The 18714-nt window shown below is 40.4% G+C and overlaps 1 protein-coding gene across 1 annotated transcript in view; it reads right to left on the bottom strand.

The window, feature by feature from the left end:
- megf6 (multiple EGF like domains 6) overlaps positions 1-18714 on the bottom strand; it is an 86775-nt gene that overhangs the window by 46174 nt on the left and 21887 nt on the right.

The following is an 18714-nucleotide window of genomic DNA, read 5'->3' as shown; positions in this document are numbered from 1 at the left end:
AGTCATGTCAATATCTTGCCCATCCTTTTTTGCTGTGTAGGCTTTAAAGATGTCACATAGTCATTAATATTAATATTAATATTAATATATAACCATTGCAATGCTCAATCGTCGTTGTTTTGGAAGTTAACGTTTTGGTCTCCGTGGAAATTGGAAAAGGCATGAGTTCAACGTTGGTATGGACTTTAGGCTATAGTAGTAGTAATAGTAATAATAATAATAATAATAATAATAATAGTAAGCTTTATTTGTATAGCATATTTCCTACACAGAATGAATAAAAGCAGCTTCTCTACTTTGCTTTGGTGCATAATGGATAAAAGCAGCTTCTCCACTTTGCTTTTGGAGCACTTTGGGTAGATCTAATTTCCTTTGTGGTTGATAAGATATTAAAAGCTCAGAGATATATGAAGGTGCTATGCCATTCAGAGCTTTGTAATTAATTGACATAACCTTAAAATCAATTCTATAGGAAACAGGGAGCCAGTGCAGTTCAGCTAACACAGGGGTGATGTGCTCTCTCTTCTTGGTCTTAGTTAAGAGTTCTGTATGAGTTCCAACTTCTTTATATGCTTTTTGGGAGACCAGTAAATAGTGGATTGCAGTAGTCTTATATCCTAGAGATAAAGGCATGGATTTGTTTTTCTGCATCTTGTTGAGTTAAAAAGGGCCGCACTTTGGCAATGTTTCTCAGGTGGAAATAAGCTGTCCGGGTATCTTTACTGATATGGGGCTTGACGCTTAACTCTGTATCTAAGATGACACCTAGCTTTGTTACTTTTGATTTGACCTGGTGTGACAGGTTCCCAAGATTACTAAGAACGGTGTCTCGCTTTGTTTTTGGTCCAACCAAAAGTACCTCTGTTTTGTCATCATTTAGCTTTAAAAAAATGTTGCTCATCCACTAATTAATGGAGTTTAAGCATGTGATAAGGGAGGAAAGACCATCTGGGTTGGCTGGCTCCACAGAAATATATAATTGGGTATCATCTGATTCTGCATAGCTGTGGAAGTTTACATTATGCTGACTTACTGTATGATGTTTCCTAACGGAAGAGGCCGAGGGAAACAGAGGTAAGCTATGTGACTACAGTACCTGTACAAACACTGGAGATATACTGTTTCTTAACCATTACAGAGTTGAGCACACATAGTTGTATGGACTCTGTAAGGACCCTGTTCATGTTACACAACACTTGTAATTACATTTTGAGTCTGTTAAGAATCACAAAGGCACAGTTTTAGAGATGACCCAGGGCATAGCTTTGTAGCCACTTGACTGCATTAGCTACTAGTAGAATAACTCGCGTTAGGTAACACCGTTTGTACTCGGTGACCTCAAGCAACAGGACTCTTTATGAAAAACAACTGGAGTTCTCCTTTAAGTCATGTGGGCATAAGCACAGGGAAAAGTCTAACACACAGATCTCCTCATTCCCACATAGTTGCACCTGAGACACAGGAATGTGCATATGTGGGCTTGGTGTGTTTGTGTGTATGGGAGTGTGTTTGTGTTTATAGTGTGTGTGTGTGTGTGTGTGTGGGTGTGTGTGGAGGTCTGAATGTATGTGTGTGAGGTCATCCTTGAATACTAATGCTGGTATTTATATCTATTTGCTTAGTATATAAATGTTGACAGGTAAATCTAATTATGTTGCGTGTGTGTGCATGCACGCTAGTGTGTCCATTACAGCATAACTGTGTGTGTGTATGTGTGCATGTGTAATTACTGTATTTACTGAAATGTGGGAAGGCACTTCATATGACGGTGTTGTCTTCACGCTAGCTAATGTTGTTCAAGTGTCCTCACTGAACTCTCTCTCTCTCTCTCTCTCTCTCTCTCTCTTTCTCTCTCTCTCTCCCTGTATGTGTGTGTGTAAATTAGTGAAAATAATTTACACTAATAAACACTAATAATTATTTACAATAATTTACCCCCCCCCCCCCCAGAAAAACCAACCCCCCCCCCCCCCCATAAACACACACACACACATACAGTGCTAACCTACAAAACAGCCATGCTTAGTTGCTATCACTCTAATGCTATCATGACTTTTATAATAGTGGAAGTCATAGTTTTTTAAATAGTCCATTTTAAACCTCTCCATATTTGTGATTTGCCATAATGGTTCCAACACCACTACTTGCAAAGCCTAGTCTGACAAATAAAGCTGATAACAATCATCACAGTACTAATGACCTCAGATCGTTAGTTCAGGGTTTCCCAGCCAGAAAGCCTCATTATGTCTAACTTGCTTAGTACTATTGTATTATTTGTATAGTATATATACCCTGTAAGGTTGTTGGTGTGTGTGTGCTTGTGTAGTAGTCTGAATGATAGATAGATAGATAGATAGATAGATAGATAGATAGATAGATAGATAGATACTTTATTGATCCCCAAGGGGAAATTCAAGAAATGTCTATTCCATTAAATAAATGAATTGTTTTTAAATCATCCATATACACACTATACATTCCCTAGACATTGACATCAGCGTATGTTTTCTCCTGCAATGATTTTTAGATAGGTGGAGCTCCGTCTGTAACATAGCGCTGGCTTTTAACATTTATAGGCTTTGCTACTCAGTGTTCCAACATAGTTGATTGGTCAGTAGGCGTTGGTTTTATACGTTTGGAGCACTTATCTCCAACAAAAGATAACATAAGAAACTTAGCATATTATGTTTAGTTTGCAACATTAATTACCATGGTGATTTTGCCAGGTTAAAAGGGAGCCACTTTCGTGTCATCGCAAACCCTGGCTTTCACCGTAAAGTACCTCGCTAACCCATTAATCCTGCTTCATAACATACCCCTCTGGTTAACACTTATTCATATATTAACAGTAGCTCAAACCTCAGGCCCTAACTTGGTTTGGAAGAGCACCCCTGTTTAGGATGTAGCCATTCACAACGAGCCCATGTGGAAGCCATTTGTGTTTAAAAACACACCCATCCCATAATGCCCTTCATGATGGCAGGGATCAGAGGCTAGTGTCGACTATTAGTGCCACAGCAGATCTACACCACACTGTCCAGTCAAGGTGCGGACACACTATACAGGCTGCAGGGAGTCTTAATAACATCCAGGTGATCAAGAGTTTGTGTGTGTGTGTGTGTGTGTGTGTGTGTGTGTGTATGTATGTGTGTGACTGTGTGTAAACGAAAGAGAAAGTATGTTTGAAGTTATAAAGTGAGTATGTGTGAAGTTTTTTTTCTTCACTGCTTTGCATTGAAGTTGTCTACCCCAGCAGCTTCCAAAGACACTACAAACAAACCACAAACCAAACTTAGATGAAGAGATGAAAAGCGACATTAATGTGTTGATGTTCCATGATCTTAAAACTAGACAGAAAAATCACAACACCTCTTATAATTACCGTAACACATAGTGTGTTTTAGTGTAAAGCATTGTGTGGAGTATTGCATATGATGCATGTTTGTTATACTATATCTTGTGGTATATGAGTCATTCTATTGAGTTTCGTGCTGAATTGCATTTTTGTGTTGCCAGAACTCATTGAGCATTGTGCAGCACTATTCATCCAGTATGTTGTAGAACAGCAGTACTGTGCTGTGGTGTGTCACAAGCTGTTGGCAAGATGTGATGTGATGTAATGTGCATCACGTTCAGCAGTAAGATGCGTTGTGATGTGCAATGCGTTGTGATGTGCATTACGTTCAGCAGTAAGATGCCATGTAATGTGCAATGCGTTATTTAGCCTATAGTATAGTGCCACTGGCACTAAATCAATTTGTAAAGGCAATGTCATTTTTTTAAGGAACATTATTAACCGTTCTTCTATAACGTTCTAACCGATTTTTCCCACAGATCTCCATTTCTTGAGGTCACAGAGTACTGTCGGTATGAAAAAAAAATGAAAACAATCCGTTTTACCCAGCTCAAGTTGCTGCAACCAACAGCTAAAGTAGCCAGGCAGCTACAGCGCTATATTCTAGGGGCTCATGAACATGCCCCCACAGTGTAGCACCGTAGCCAGAGAGGGTTCAAGCGGAGCGAGAGGCGCAAACGTTCGACAATTTCCGCGTTCGATTATTGCAAGGGGGAGGGGGGGAAATCCCCCTTTATGCAGACCAGAGTAAGCCCTTGCTGCACTAATGTCAATGGAGACTTGTGGAATTTTACCAATAAATTGGTCATTTTGTCTTTCTGGATTTGTTGAGGGTTTTTTGGAAAATTGTGTCATAATCTGTAAGTGTTTGGGATCATTTCAAGCCTAATAGTGTAATTTTTTAGTGTTCGGATTTGTAATAAAATAACTTAATATTAGACCATGCTGCTGCCAGTTACTGTCCGGTTGTTAGCATGCTAGCTAGCCTCTTAGCTAAGGTAACATTTTAAACGGAGAAGTGTAATTTCTTTGAAATGACAACTAGCTGAATAACACTACTGACATTAGTTAAAGTGGATAGTCTATACTCAAGCGAATTTGCAACAGTATATTAAGTTTAAGCGAAGTCCTTCAACTACTAGTCACTTGTTAGCGCATAGCTGTATTGCCATAGCTACTCTGCCCTACAAAGGCAAAAGACCTTAACTCGCCAGAGTGTGAAACTGAGAAAAATGACTTTAAAGTTTTTTTGTTGTCCAGCCAATTGTATGATAGGTAGGACACTGAAAATTTGCCAAGTAATTGTCATAATGAATACATGTATCTACATGAAAAAAAAATCAGCTCAAACTTGACCTTTGACCCTTATTTGGAAGTTACTGTATTCTGCCTTTGCATTATCTGCAAAACAATAATGGGTCATACAAAGGCAAAATACCTTAACTTCTAATTTATTGACCATTTGGACTTTTATCACTCTATAGAAACATTTATATGATAACAATGATAGCCTTAAGATAACATTTAGTGAGTTTTGTCTAGTAAGGCTTAATATTAGGCCTCCATCAACAGAATATTACAAAATACAAAATAATGAGAAGGCTACACTGGAACATTTTAAAACTTTATCGTTGTACTTAATTTAAGTAAAATAACACTTTAAGAGCCAGAAAACCAAAAAACAGCCACAACATGATCCAAGCCAATGCCATTGGAAACATATGCAATTACAGGAATTTTGCTACTCATGGACACATAATAATTTACTGTCTGTGTCGTGCGGGCGGCGGAGGAGTCACACATTGATTGGATTTCTTTCTTGACAAATTAAAGGGACATCGACTTAAGGACATGCTGTGTAGTTTTGTTCGTATGGGAGTCAAATATTTTGCAACCAACACTGTCTAGCTTTAGCTAATAGCTTACTCATAGCGACACTTAAAATTGAATGACAACATCCGAACAACGTTGCACTTTGATAGATTTTAGGCTAGCTAGCCTGCACATAATTATATTGCGAATGGGCTTGCTGAAAACTTGTGATGGATTTAAACAATGGATTTGTCTTCTCAGTGGATGTTGTTTTCCATGGATTTTTTTAAAGGTAAGCTGCGATCTAAGTTCTATCTGCTGGGTTAGTTTGTGTGCGACATGTTCTCCTCGCCGGGGAGGGACGGGGAGGTGTATCGTGAGGCGTCCCCAACCCACTCGCTTTGTTTTCTGCCAGTGAGTGGACTTGCAGATTGGCAGGCAGCTAGCCACCCTGTATGGCACGAGAAAACGTGTACTAGGCTACTAGTTAATAGTATCCAGGCTTTGAGACATTTATGGTGTCTTACAGTTGCCTGGCACAACATCTATCATGTAGGCTATTTGTGGATCAGGAACAGTTAACTAGCTAACTAGGCTACATCCTAGCTGAATTTCATAGTTAATGCTAGATAGTAAAACAACCACTGCAACATTTTCTTTTCACTTTATTGAAGTGTGGCTGAAGTGCTTCAATTAGGCCTACATACAATACATAGGCATAAGACACTCTGCCTTTGTTTTACCCACCACCAATGTTAATATGGTTTGCTGCGCTGAAATTACGGTGCACTGTAACTTAATTCCAGCGTTCTATAGAGCCGCGAAACAAAGCTAAAGAACCACAACTGATGTTACGGGCTATGCCTTGGCTTACCCTCTGCTTTTTGAAGTTACGGCAAAAACAGCATCTTATTTTGATAAGAAAACAACAAAATTGACTCAAGATATTTGTCCACATGATAAAATTGATGCCCATTGTTCCAAAAATGACAAAAACTCATTTTTGATAAAATTGAAGTTACGGCCTTTTGCCTTTGCACGGCAGTACTACCATCCACTTGTATAGCATTTTAAGCTAGCGTTAGCTAGCTAGCTAGCTCGGTTCACATGACTAATTAAATTATTCATATCATTTCCTTAAGAATGATTCATTGGTATCATACATGATTATGGACAATAATACTGTGAACACAATTATGTTTATCTGTTGATATTGCTTATTAAGAGAGAAAGTTTATGTAGTGACATAGGGTGACACTCCCACTTATGCAGACCGGAACTGTCCCGTTTTGCTCCCATAGTAACGAATTACGTTGCTCTATCTCTATCTAGTAATCAAGGATCTTTGCCGTAGCTGCCTGTAAGCTCTGACTGTTGGCTGCAGCAACTCGTGAAACGGAGATCTATGTGAAAAAACGGCGGATATCTCCTTTAAGGAGGGTCTGGAGAGCAGCGGCTGAGAGGGGAGCAGAGGAAGACATCCATCCCCAGCACACTGACAGCAATTCCCTGAGCCCTCAGAGAGCGGGCCCTGGACCTCAGCCCAAGTGGAATTCAAGACAGATCCTCAGTCTCTTTGGTGTACAGCCCACTGCTACTGCAAGTGGCTCAAAATTCCACAACATACATACTGTACATTTCACACATGGGCATGTACAAGATATGCATATGCAAACATACACGTATGTACATGCGTGAATTTAAATTCACTTATCCAGTTAGACAAATTCACATTTTCAAATGCACACATAGACATGTATAGACAAAAATACACACACACACACACACACACACACACGCACACACACACATCTTCCTTACTTAGTTCACTACCTTACATAAACATCTATATTTAACATGTTATTTTAAAGAGGATGTGCCTAATATAAAATAATGATAGCCATTATTAAAATGTACACATATTTTGTAGATGAAATTCCATATTGCCTGGGCTTTTTAAAGTAAAGGACTCTTGTTTTACTGATACCATTTACTGGCAACAAACACAAACACACATTGCTTAATCACACAGACATTTATATTATCCATGTATGTTTCCATTTAGCAACGTACATAAACTTCCACTGAGGTTTTTCTCAAAGCACAAAAACAGGAGTTCAGTGTAGGGCTACTTGATCATAGCAATTTGGTGTTTTGGTCAATACTAAATAAAAACATAATTATGTAACATGTTTACTCATTTGATTTTAGAAAAATTCAGCATTTATTAAAGTTAAAAGAAACAATCATTAATCATTTTTGTAATTGTTCAATTAATTGTACAGCCCTAGATGGCAGGACTAGAGGTCATCCACACACCCATGGAAACCAAGGATGGGTCGCCATGACATTGTCTCAGGCCATACCCACACTTGATCTCTGAGGACATGCAGCGTGATCGTAAGGATGCAAACTCATGACCTCAAGGGTCCATGATTACCACTGTATATGTATGCCAACCAACATACAAAACCACAACTCAACACAGCCATCTTACCACTGCAACCACAGTCTAAAATTCAAACCCATTTAGAACCAATGACAACCCTACAGGTGTGTGTGTGTGTGTGTTTGCATTTGTGGAAACACAGGTGAAGACAGGTGAAGAGCTTTACCAAACAGGTGAAGTGCTTTACCAAACCTTTTTCTATGATTCAGCACACACATACACACACATACACACACACACACAAACACACACACACACACACACACACATTTACTTGTCTAAATCAGTGAGCTTTTGAAGTTGAAGAGCTGTTGCATGAGCGTGCACTTATATGAGATATGAGATATTATATATTGTATGTAATAAGAAGACTATCCTTAACCTGCAAAAACATGACAAGGAAACAGTATATACCTTTTTGATCTGTTCCTAGAGGGTTTCCGGTTGAAACGTTCAAAAATACAGATACTTAGAAATGAAAAGAGATATTGTGATGAAAACACCTAATTTTTTGCTTTTTAATTTTTAACTAGGTGGCGCTATACATGAAAAAAGTGGTAATGAGATGGGTTGACATGGCCCCTTAAGACCAACATACAAAAAAAAAGGTGGTCCTCCTAGGCCCTACGGTTCTCGAGATATTCACAGAAAACTGTCTCCAGCCACCTACAGGCCAGTTGGTGTATAGTAACATAAATTAATTTATTGTGTGGCCCCCCATGAACGGAATTCCACGAAACTTGGCGTGCATTCAGGGGTCATAATGATCCTACACTTCCAATTTCGTGCAGTTTTGACTTTGTTAGGTCACAGATACCTGCGATTACAACACCTCATTTTTACTTTTTTGTGTTTAACTAGGTGGTGCTATACATGAAATGAGTGGTTATGGAATGGGTTGACATGGCCCCTTGAGATCAACATACAAAAAAAAGGTGGTCCTCCTAAACCCTACGGTTCTCGAGATATTCACAGAAAACTGTGTCTGCCCTACCCTCCTTTCGGGGGGTCCAGTCCAGGGGGGGGCTACAGATCAAAACAAAAAACGATGGTTCCATGCTATCCATGTGGGGTTACATGCCCACCAAGTTTCGTGTACCGTGGAAATTTGGCCATGTGAAAAAAAATAAAATAAATCTGACTAAACCTATATGACCGCCACTTCGCTGCGTGGGGGTCATAATAATAGGCACCTTAAAGACACAGTACACAGTACGTATTTCTAATCCCACACACTTTTCATTCAATCACAATCACAGCCCACTAAACAGAGTTCAGGCCAACAATTACAAATGTATAATATAGCCACGCTATGCTTAATATACTGGAAATGCCTTTGAAACAAAAATCCACAATTATTTTTCAAGAAAAAACTGAAATTGACAAAACTGATCCTGCCAAATACTTTTTTAGTGTAGCAAATGGCATTTCCACAATTACAAAGTTGAAATATTTGCCTCCTTAGGATTCTGAGCTGCAGCTTTCTTCCTGTCAGGTGGCAGGAAACACACATTAGCACTTTCAACACTATCAACACACCACACACTGGAATGACGAATATTTCACTGCTCTAATACAGCGGTGCAAGGCACAGAGATAAAAAAATGGCCACAATCGAGCACACTGCTTTCCTCCTGATCCTCCCAATCTATGGTGCCTCTCTCAGCCAAGAGCCTTCACTCATTTTCGGAAAACTAGGAGGAGATGTCATGTTTCACTTTCTAATCACATCTGAGGAACACAACAAACATCTCTTCTACAGAGCCCACTAGAGCCCAGACCAATCTGTGACACCAGCATGCACCACCAGCCTGCACCACTTGGAGGTTTGCTGCTTGGATCATCAACTACCTCACCAACAGACAGACCACAGTGCGTGAGGCTACTATGTGAGGCTACTATGTGAGCCACATCAGACCTACGTGAGGCGTAGGTCTGATGTGGTGGTCTGTAGCACGGGGTCCCCACAAGGCAGTGCTCCTCCCCTTTCTCTTTTCCCTGTATACCTCAGACTTCCAATACGACACAGATAGCTGCCATCTCCAGAAATGTTCTGATGACACAGCTATTTGGCTGTTAAGAATGGGAATGATCTGGGGCCGGTTCCCCGATAACGCTCACTCTTAGCGAGCTAAGAAGACTCAAAAGGTATATCTTACTAAAGTTGTTTATGTTCCTAAGTGTGTTCCCCGAAGTGTCCCTTAGGAAGCTTCTTAACATGATGCCTCTTACGGTCAACGTTACAAAGGCACTGTCCCAAGAGAAGGTGCTGAATTAGTTGGCATGAATTGCTCAGGAATCGATTTTCCAATTCACGCGAAGGTGCATAACGGCGTTAAGAAAGACAACACGTTCTATGCAAATGAAGCATTCCTCAAATTATTCCAGTAACATTTATTTTAACATAGTTTAAGTTATCAGTAAAATATAGACTATTAATTAAATTATCAAATTGTCAGCAATATGTTCACATGATATGTTGTGACGGGTAGCCTAACCGGGTAGGCCTATCCCTCGCTAATCATCCACCCTCCTTATCCCGTTGTGCCACTTGTGCCACTTCTTGACATGACTTCTAAAAATTATGTAATACACTTTTATATTAATGGTAAGGTACCTTATAATTAGAATTGATTGGCAAGCAGCTGCAGTTACTCCTGTTTAATGCTGTATTCAATTCAATTAAATTAAGTTTATTTGCCAGACTCATGTCCAAAAGCTACGCAAGACAGAACAGATAAAGACAAACAAAACAAGCAGACAAACAAGAAGAAAAACAAATACAACAATTAAAATACATACAGACATTTCAGCCAATGCACTCTCAGACTGGATGTGTACCTGGAGCAGCTCACAGATGGATTTGAGAGTGCCACCATGATACTGTTGGTGGACTCATCCAGACGTTGCATGAACTTAAACATAACATTTCTTAAAAGTTTATTGATTGCCATTGGTTAATGTTTTCAATAAAAAGCAACCTATCTATAATGAACAGAGAGAGAGAGTTAGATACAGTATGGTGGGGAAGCAACGTAAAAAAGGGCACCAAGCTTCTCGTCAGAGGAACTTAAAGTTTTGCAGGACGAGGTGAGCTTGCGCAAGGTGACACTGTTTTCCAGCTTTCGGAATAACTTATGTCGTGATTTTTATTGAAATATATCCTTTAGTTTATATATCTTTTATGTAGTATCTTTATTCTGTGTAATATCATTGTTTTGTGAAACTGAAGTCTGTAGTATGTTCAGTGTGGGAAAGGAAGACTGGTTTAAGTGAAAGAGCAGGCCTGGCAGAAAATGGCATAGACAAGGTTTGGTGCCAGGAAATGTAAGCAAAACCTAAAGAATGGCACAACCTAAAGAATGAATGAATAACAGGATGAGAGGGCAAAGGTGAAGTACCATATATTACTTGGTCAGTTATCTGTAAACATAGAGGGTCTTGTCTGGGATGACTTGAAGGGGTATAAAGGCTGGACAACAGGCAGAGGATGTTATCTTACTTGGCTCACTGCTCACAGCTCACTTTGTTTACTTTGCTTACTTTGCTTTCACTTACTTGCTTGCTTCACTAATGCTCCGGAGTGCATTAAAGCCATCATCTGCAGTATACATCCACGGTGTGCGGACTTCTTTTGAGTTTGTATTATTTAATGTGGATTTGACACCACACTTGTGCATAAGGAACAAAAAAGAGCTACTGTATGGAGCGACATGGACTACACGTCTCCGCGGCCGGCACCGTCTTTGATTCAATACAAGGACACGTTGGATCGCTGCCATAGTTGGTCGCTTACTGGACACCACCATGCTTACCCATTTATAGATCTTAGCCATTTAGAGGCAAATTCTTTGCCAGCTTTTAATGATCAAAAGTGATTGCCAATTTGAACGCTTTAATGGCATTACAATAGCCTAGGCTAATTACCACCATATTAGTTCTGATACCACATAAAGTAAACTTAATAAATAGGCCTGCCTCCATTGTGAACATATTTTATTATTAGTCTTAAAATGTCTATAACATAAAATCATCGTAGAGCCACAACATTGTCAACATACTGTACCATAGTTTGACTTGTACTGCGCTGCGCTGATTTCCAAAGACTACTGCAAAGTAGTGGTGACTAGCGTCTTGAGAACGCTAAGAGAGAGAGCTTACGAATGGTCCAGACCAACCTTACGAACGTGTGACTTACAGAAGATATACTTAGCATTCGAACATGTCGGGAATCGTGCCATAACGTTAAGAGAGAGGTTAAGAATAGGTTAAGAACTATTTAGCGAAAAGAACATTTTGGGGAACCGGCCCTTGGAGTATAAGGGGGTCATCACCAGTTTTGTTGAATGGTCTGGAAAGAACCATCTGCAGATAAACACCAGTAAGACAAAGGAAATGGTGATTGACTTCAGCCGTAAGGCATCATCAGTTGCACCAGTGAACATCCAGGGAGTAGACATTGAGGTGGTATCAGTCTACAAATACCTGGGTGTTCACCTTAACAATAAACTGAACTGGTCACAAAACACAGATGCCCTGTACAAGAAGGGCCAAAGTTGTCTCCACTTGCTGAGAAGACTGAGGTCTTTTGGTGTGTGAAGGCCATTATTAAGGACTTTTTATGACAGTCGTGGCGTCAGCTATTTTTTATGCTGTAGTCTGTTGGGGTATTGGGTTTTTACTGAGAGGGAAAGGAAAATAATAAATAAGCTGGTGAAAAGGGCCGGCTCTGTCCTGGGCTGCCAACTAGAGCCTGTTGAGGTGGTTGGGGAGAGGAGGATGTTGGACAAATTGGCATCCATCATGGCCAATTCCTCTCATCCCCTCCATAAGACAGTGGCTGCGCAAAGCAGTTCTTTTAGTAACAGACTACTACACCCATCATGTAAGAAGGAACGCTTTCGCAGGTCTTTTATTCCATCTGCCATTAGAATGTATAACACCACTGTCATGAAAATCTGTAATGTTAATATAGTGTCTGAACTTCAGTAGTAATATGTGCATTTTCCACTGTACATGTGAAGCTTTTTTTTATCCACCATATATATTGGTTCACTCTGCCTCAAAGTATTGGTGAAACCCTAAAGCGTGTTGCAATCACTGTGTGATTTTTGTTTTTTAGGTGTGCTTGTATGCTGGGCATACTGTATACAACTTTCTTACTCTTTTATTTATATACTACTGGGCTGTTGTGACAAGTACATTTCCCAGCTGTGGGATAAATAAAGTCTTGTCGTTATTCCGTTAAATAGGCCTACAGTTTTAAGCTTTCAATCCGTGACTCTTTTGATTAACCATTTCTATTTCTTGCTAATGCGGTTTTGGAAAATAAAGATATCTAACGAAGATTGGAAAAAGCCTCTTCTTTCATGTTATTCATTTTCAAATTAGCTTACATTATCAGTACATACTTTGCAACTTTTTAAAGGTTGCTCAGCCTTGGTGTGATCAGCACCACATCAGGCTCTGTGTGTTGATGTGGGAGCAGCCGTAGCAGTGGCCCACACAGATAGATCTGGCCAGTTGATCAGCACCTTAAAGGTGCAGTGTGTGATTCCAATTCCATACAATTCTGTCAAAAGCATTTGAGGCAGGGAGACAACGGGCAAACCAATGAGAAAGGAGAGAGATCCATGCAGCACCCCATAACACAGCTGCAGCTGGAGTCTTCAAAACGCTCCTCTCTAGAAACTAGAGAGGATAACGTGTGTGTGTGTGTATGTGTGTGTTTGTGTGAGATAGAGTCAAGTCACAACATTTGAAAAAGTGACACCATATTGGACATTTCAAAAGACATCAATAAAAATGTATGATACAGCCACACTATGTTTGATATACTGGAAATTACACTGAAACAAAAATCCACCATTATCTTTCAAGACAAAACTGAAATGGACAAAACTGATTTTATGTGTAGCAAATAGGGCTACACATATTGCGATTTGCGATATGATTTTTAAATGTCAATGAATTGATTCAGTTTAATATTCCAAATGTAATTGCGTTGGTTCATATTGAGATTATGATTGCGATAATTGTGCAGGCCTAGTTGCAAATAGCTTTCCCACAAATAAAACCCCTCCTTGACTCTAATCTGAGGCTACTGATCTGCAGCTTTTTTCCTGTCAGGTGGCAGGAAACATATCTAGCTATAACAATTACACCACACACTGAAATGACAAGTATTTCACTGGGTCTAATACAGTGCAAGGCACAGAGCCAAAATGGCCAAATTCGAACACATTGCTTTCCTGCTGATCCTCCGAATCTATGGCGCCTCTCTCAGCCAAGAGTGTTCACTCATTTTTGGAAAACTAGGAGGAGATGTCATGTTTCACTTTCCAATCACATCTGAGGAACACAACAAACATCTCTTCTACAGATGTTTGGGGGACAACATCACGCTTCTGATGAACGTCACTGGAGATGAAATCTGTTCACGGTCTTGGAGAATATTCTACAGTGACTCAGAGGCTACTGGTACATTTATGCTGCTCAACATTTCCCTTTCTGATAGCGGCACCTACAAAGTTGAGACCTGGAGAGAAGAGTACCTCATCAAAAACCACACCTATCACTTGGGAATTTTTTCAGAAGGTGCACAATTTCATCCAAGTCACGTCATTAAAAACAATGTGTTAACAGAACCTGCTATCTATGATGTTATTGCTTATGCTCAAATTATTTTGGTTTGGCTTGGAAAGAGAGTGACTCTGTCCTGTGCTGACCCTAAACCTAACCCTACCGCTACATCCAAGGGCAAGGTGGAATGGGAAACGCCTCTCTGTCGACCCCTCTCTGACCATCATTTATTCTGGCCCAAAACGTCATGAGGAGGAGATGTACATTGAAACGAGAAATTACTCTCTGGTCATCCCATCTGTAAAACTCAACGACTCTGGCTCCTACAAGTGCAAAACTGAAGACGTTTACAGTCCACTTGGATATGAGCTGGTGGTCTGCTCTGTTTCTGAACCTGTCTATGTGATGTTTTCCCTAAATGAGAGCGTTGTTCTCACCTGTGATACTAATTTGACAGCAAGGTACAGGAGTCCTCAGTGGTATCGTCAGAAGGGAGAGGAGACAGAGCCTCTGATCCCCCTCTTACCCGAGGACATGAGGGCCGAGTGAACGTGTCCCACCCTCAGAACTCACTCGTCATATCAAACCTCACACCCAACGACAGCGGAATATATCAATGCCTGAGGGAGGGAGAGGGATGGGAAGATTGTTATTCCAGAAGATTCCACCTAGTTTACCTGAACCTTACCGGAATTGACTCTCTTTTCTACCGAGTGTACGCCTCTCTGCTGGGCGGTGGATTAATGGTTATGATCTGCGCTGTGGTTTATGTCAACCTGAAGAACAGGGAAGGCCGAGTCTACCAGAAGACACGCCAGGGGAAAGGTGATCCACCAGGACGGCCAAAAAGAGAAGGAGAGCAGAGGGGAGATGACAACACTATCTGATCATCTGCATTCACCTGTCAGAGTCATCTTGTTACCTACTGTAGTCATACTATGTGATTACAGTCAAATGCTATGTAGTATGGAATATGTGAAGGCCAAAATACTTAACGCTGACCAAACATTTATTATTGCAACCTATACTATGTGATTAAAGTCAAATGCTATGTGATGGCCAAAATACTTAACGCTGGCCATGCATTTACATTGTATTTGTACAATAAAGTTTAATCTGATCTAATCTAATCTAATTTATAATTGCAACCTACTTATTCATGGGGTTTTATCAGGTCCCTTTCCACAGGTGTATTACAGTCTGCATTTATAACCCAGGTGCTTGATTTTACACACCTGTGGAAGGGGTCCTGATGAAACCCATGAATATTGTGATTACAGTCAAATGCTATGTGGTATGGAATATGTGAAGGCCAAAACACTTCTGATTTGTTAATGATGGCCATGCATTTATAATTGCTACCTTAACTGTTGTTATTCCATTAAATAGGCCTACAGTTTTAAGCTTTCAATCCGTGACTCTTTTGATGAACCATTTCTATTTCTTGCTAATGCGGTTTTGGAAAATAAAGATATCTAACGAAGATTGGAAAAAGCCTCTTCTTTCATGTTATTCATTTTCAAATGAGCTTACATTGTCAGTACATACTTTGCAACTTTTTAAAGGTTGCTCAGCCTTGGTGTGATCAGCACCACATCAGGCTCTGTGTGTTGATGTGGGAGCAGCCGTGGCTGTGGCCCACACAGGTACAGTAGATGTGGCCAGTTGATCAGCACCTTAAAGGTGCAGTGTGTGATTCCAATTCCATACACTTCTGTCAAAAGCATGTGAGGCAGGGAGACAACGGGCAAACCAATGAGAGAGAAGAGACATCCATGCAGCACCCCATAACACAGCTGCAGCTGGAGTCTTCAAAACGCTCCTCTCTAGAAACTAGAGAGGATAATGTGTGTGTGTGTGTGTGTGTGTTTGTGTGAGACAGAGAGAGAGAGAGAGAGAGAGAGAGATTCGTTCCTCAAATATACAAGAATGCATATTTTTCAAAACACACTATCAGTCCTTCTCAGAGGGCTGGTATAGTTCTGCGTCTGTGCCCTGTGCACACGAGAATTGCGCCATCAACGTGGCATGCCACATGCGGGGGGGGGGTGTCGTGTGCCTCCCAACAATTGTGACTGCCTGTCACTGACGCACGTCTTCGACTCGTGCAAATGTACACGGAGGAGTATACCACTTCCTTCACTATATGTTCACCTCTCTCTCTCTCTCTCTCTCTCTCTCTTCCTGTAATCTTTAAGCTTCTCCTTTGCCTGTGTTTCTGAGATGCATTTACACAGACACTAGACTGTTTTCTAACATTTGTAATATCTTACAGCCAGTGGTGTAGTCTAGTTAGCTGTAGTGGGTATACTGTGATGTAGCAGTTAGCTGTACTGGGTATACTGTGATCAACCCCAAATAATATGTATCCTTGCCTATTTTAAGTGGGTACACTGAGATAGTGATACTTTTTAAGTGGTACTGCGTAGACCTGCGTATCACGTAGTAGACTACACCACTGCTTACAGCAGGTCCACGGTAAAGAAGCAACCTCAGTAGCTACAGCAGAGACAGAGATCGTTTTCAGAAGTGTGGCACTACAAAGACATTTTTACACATACAGTAACAGCTTGTGTGTCTGAAAGTGTCAACTCAAATCACTCAACTCTCAACTCTAGGCAAAGAACTAGGCAGTTTTTTGCTGTTGAAAAGATGTTTAGCAATGTGTCAAGTCACAACATTTGAAAAAGTGACACCAAATTGGACATTTCAAAAGATATCAATAAAAATGTATGATACAGCCACACTATGTTTGATATACTGGAAATTACACTGAAACAAAAATCCACCATTATCTTTCAAGACAAAACTGAAATGGACAAAACTGATTCTGTGTGTAGCAAATAGGGCTGCACATATTGCGATATGATTTTTAAATGTCAATAAATTGATTCAGTTTAATATTCCACATGTCTCTTTAATTTGTGCCACCCCGATTGGTGAGAACACCCGGTGCACAAGAAGCACAGCACCTCTGAACGACTGTGAAGCTCACCAACCAGAAATGCTGTGCCCCTCATGCACTACACACACCCACCAACCAGAAGTGGCATAATCAGGGAGGATGAAATTAATATTTAAGTCAGAAATGTGACAAAATTAACTGTGCACGATTATTTGTAGCTTTTGCAACTAGGTAATTGCGTTGGTTCATATTGGGATTGCGATAATTATGCAGGCCTAGTTGCAAATAGCTTTCCCACAAATAAAACCCCTCCTTGACTCTAATCTGAGGCTACTGATCTGCAGCTTTCTTCCTGTCAGGTGGCAGGAAGCATATCTAGCTATAATAATTACACCACACACTGAAATTACAAGTATTTCACTGGATCTAATACAGTGCAAGGCACAGAGCCAAAATGGCCAAATTCGAACACATTGCTTTCCTGCTGATCCTCCGAATCTATGGCGCCTCTCTCAGCCAAGAGTCTTCACTCATTTTCGGAAAACTAGGAGGAGATGTCATGTTTCACTTTCCAATCACATCTGAGGAACACAACAAACATCTCTTCTACAGATGTTTGGGGGACAACATCACGCTTCTGATGAACGTCACTGGAAATGAAATCTATTCACGGTCTTGGAGAATATTCTACAGAGACTCAGAGGCTACTGCTGCATTCATGCTTTTGAACATTTTTCTTTCTGATAGCGGCACCTACAAAGTTGAGACCTGGAGAGAAGAGTACCTCATCAAAAAGCACACCTATCACTTGGGAATTTGTTCAGAAGGTGCACACTTTGAAAGATGGATGGAGAGAGGTTCAGAAGACCAAATGATTCGATTTGACGAGGACACCTTTGATCCAAGTCACGGAGAAACATTGGAAATATATGAAAAAGAAAACATGTCTGGACCGTGGAGATATGCAACTTCTGGTGGAACCTTGGTTTATGATGCAACTAACTCTCAGACATGTTCTAACAGTTTTCCTGGTGAACTGACGAGTGGAATGCAGCTGTATCACAATGGATCCTCAATAAGTTTCTACTGGGCTTTTGGATGCTACTACATCATTATCAGGAAGGGGAGAGATTGCCGTAAAATCATTGAAATTGACATTTTTTATGAAAAGGACTTTAGTAAGATTGTGTTTGTAGAACCTCCTATCTATGCTGTTGTTAATACTTATACTCAACTTATTTTGGTTTGGCCTGGAAAGAGAGTGACTCTGTCCTGTGCTGACCCTAAACCTAACCCTACCGCTACATCCAAGGGCAAGGTGGAATGGGAAACTCCAGCAAAACGCCTCTCTGTCGACCCCTCTCTGACCATCATTTATTCTGGCCCAAAACGTCATGAGGAGGAGATGTACATTGAAACGAGAAATTACTCTCTGGTCATCCCATCTGTAAAACTCAACGACTCTGGCTCCTACAAGTGCAAAACTGGAGACGTTTACAGTACACTTGGATATGAGCTGGTGGTCTGCTCTGTTTCTGACCCTGTCTATGTGATGTTTTCCCTGAATGAGAGCGTTGTTCTCACCTGTGATACTAATTTGACAGCAAGGTA

Source organism: Alosa sapidissima, chromosome 15, assembly GCF_018492685.1.
Source record: "Alosa sapidissima isolate fAloSap1 chromosome 15, fAloSap1.pri, whole genome shotgun sequence".
NCBI classification, from domain to species: Eukaryota; Metazoa; Chordata; class Actinopteri; order Clupeiformes; family Clupeidae; genus Alosa; species Alosa sapidissima.
The sequence above is the reverse complement of the archived record's forward strand: the minus strand, read 5'-3'. Positions and strand labels throughout refer to the sequence as shown.